The 3,009-nt window shown below is 31.7% G+C and overlaps 1 non-coding gene across 1 annotated transcript; it reads right to left on the bottom strand.

Annotated features, from left to right (window-relative positions):
• Positions 1-865: 865 nt before the first annotated feature.
• LOC123392899 lies at positions 866-969 on the bottom strand. The gene has a single exon (XR_006607595.1). It is a non-coding gene; the product is annotated as a U6 spliceosomal RNA (small nuclear RNA).
• Positions 970-3,009: the final 2,040 nt, after the last annotated feature.

Raw genomic sequence — 3,009 nt, 5'->3', positions numbered from 1 at the left:
ATCATATTGTACTCATAATTGCACAACTCCATAAACTTAACAAAAATAAAATATATGTAGACCTACAATGAGGGTATTTTATGATATGTAAGTTTGACTCGATAAGAAGTTAAAATTTATTTTTTAATCTATTTTTTTTTTTAAAGATTTTATTTATTTTACAGGTAGACACAGCGAGAGAGGAAACACAAGCAGGGAGAGTGGGAGATGGAGATGCAGGTTTCTCACTAAGCAGAGCAGGGAGCCAGGTGCCATGCAGGGCTTGATCCCAGGACCCTGGGATCATGACCTGAGCTGAAGGCAGCCGTTTAATGACTGAGCCACCCAGGTGCCCCCAAAAGCTAAATTTTAAAATACTTTAATAAAATAAATATTTCACTAGTGCCAGGGAATACTGAAATAGGGTATCTGGTGTAGATTTAGGATGCTAGTCCTCGGTTGGGTTTTACATTTTTTTTAATGGTCTGGCTCTGTCTTTTCAAGCACATCCCTCTTGTTTAAATATAATGCTAATGGAGACAAGAGGGTGATTTTTGTTGTTGTTGTTGTTGTTGCTAATGGCAAGTACTTTGGCAGTATTATTTTGTTAGTCCTTGGTGGATTTCTGTAGGAAAGGGCAGAAATGCAGCAATAGTTGCTTGTTAGAAGATACTTTCAAGAATTGATGAGTAAGTTCCAAATGTTCCCAGTATTTGTCTAATTATTTTTCTGGAAATTGTCCCAGTATATTAGATTTAAAAATTCAATTTTAAATGTTCATTTCTTAAGTCATTTGATTTCACTTCAGGGTAGCTGAAGTTTGGATATTGCCCTCGTACATCATTTAAATAGGAAGAAGCAGAAGAATCATCAACACTTTTATTTGTTTAATATGGAATGCTTCATGAATTTGTGTGTCATTCTTGCAAATGAGCCATGCTCATCTTCTCAATATTCTTCCAGTTTTAGCCATGTGTTGCTGAAGTGAACCTCAACTATCAACTTTTGAGATTATGTCTTTAATGCTTTGAGTAAATCAATTTACAGTGTTGATTTTAATTTACCGTTGTTGATTTAAAAGGGAAAATGAAATACTTGGAAAATATTTCAAAATAAAATACTTTTATGAAAATTCTTTTCCAATAATATTTAACTTTCCAGGTTTTGAAATTTCCAACTTAAGTTAACCAATTTTTAAAGATACCAAAAAAATTAATTTAATTACAAAGTTTTGAATTCATTAACTTACTGAGTATTGATGGAAATATATAAATACATATGTATTAATATGCAATATTAGTAATACGACATATATATAATTGACTGCCTACAATGTTTAGTTGATATCCAAGATATAAAAAAGAGAAAGGAAGTAAATAATGAGTGTAGAAATAAACTATGCCATCATTTAATGCACTGGATTTTTTTTTTTTAATATAAGTTTGAAATCTTAAGGTATAATCCGTAATCAAATACTAAATAAGAAAAATCCTCATATTACCTCACAACTATTATTGGTTGGATTAAAAACATTTTGAAGAGTGATATTTAAAAAAAATAAGCATATTTGGTGATGCCTTATTTAAATATATTGAAGCAAGGATGAAAAAAGTTACTTCTTAAAATAAAACTTGTATTTTTTCACACTACATTCATAATATAAGGCTTTATTTAGTAATAGTATTCTAAGATTTAGAAAGCTGTAATAAAAGAAGTAGTGATAACTCAGTTTAGTACTAATAGAGCAATATCCTGTTAAATGTAAAAGCTCTGTTCAGATCAGTAGGATTTATAACCTGTTTCATCTAGCAACAGCAACAAATTAGCCTCTTATGAGAATCTAACATATTACTTTGTTGTTACTTATCTTTCTCCATTTACTTCCAAATAATAAACATCCTTATTATAATTTCTGGAAAATGATTTCTGATTCAGATATGAAAAGTTGTAATTAATTACTCCAGTGATTTTATTTTGTTTTTTATAAATATTTAGAGATTTAGTTTTGATTTAAGAAATTTTATAAATTTGTAGAGATTTCCTAATTTTAGGTAGAGAAGAATAAAAGGAAAAACTCAAGTTTTAGTCAATATCTTTTGGCCTTTGCCTATGTTCTATTATAAATATAGCATATCTGAATACTGTGGACATGAGTTTGAGAGAAAAATTAATTGTGCTATCTGTATGAATCTGCATATACTTTATTATTAAATATCAAAATGTAGGTTTAGTAAATGGAATCAATTCCCTAATTTCCCTTTTTGTATTTTCACTGTTAGTGGATAAGAAAGCCACTGATTTCTATACATTGACTTTGTATCCTGCCACATTACTGAATTGCTGTATGAGTTCTAGTAGTTTGGAGGTGGAGTCTTTTGGGTTTTTCATATAAAGAATCATGTCATCTGCGAAGAGAGAGAATTTGACTTCTTCATTGCCAATTTGGATACCTTTTATTTCTCTTTGTTGTCTGATTGCTGTTGCTAGGACTTCTAATACTATGTTGAACAAGAGTGGTGAGAGTGGACATCCTTGTCTTGTTCCTGATCTCAACGGGAAGGCTGCCAGCTTTTTCCCATTGAGGATGAAATTTGCTGTGGGTCTTTCATAGATAGATTTGATGAAGTTCAGGAATGTTCCCTCTATCCCTATACTTTGAAGTGTTTTAATCAGGAACGGATGCTGGATTTTGTCAAATGTTTTTTCTGCATCAATTGAGAGGACCATGTGGTTCTTCTCTTTTCTCTTATTGATTTGTTCTATCACCTTGTTGAACCATCCTTGTAGCCCAGGGATGAATTCCACCTGGTTATGGTGGATAATCTTTTTAATGTACTGTTGGATCCTGTTTGCTAGGATCTTGTTGAGAATCTTAGCATCCATATTCATCAGTGATATTGTTCTGAAATTCTCCTTTTTGGTAGGGTCTTTGCCTGGTTTGGGGATCAGGGTAATGCTGGCTTCATAGAAAGAGTCTGGAAGTTTTCCTTCTGCTTCAATTCTTTGAAACAGCTTCAGGAGAATAGGTGT

The sequence above is a fragment of the Mustela putorius genome, unplaced genomic scaffold (genome assembly GCF_011764305.1).
Source record: "Mustela putorius furo isolate JIRA1106 unplaced genomic scaffold, ASM1176430v1.1 tig00000682_pilon_pilon_pilon, whole genome shotgun sequence".
Classification (NCBI taxonomy): Eukaryota; Metazoa; Chordata; class Mammalia; order Carnivora; family Mustelidae; genus Mustela; species Mustela putorius.
The sequence above is the reverse complement of the archived record's forward strand: the minus strand, read 5'-3'. Positions and strand labels throughout refer to the sequence as shown.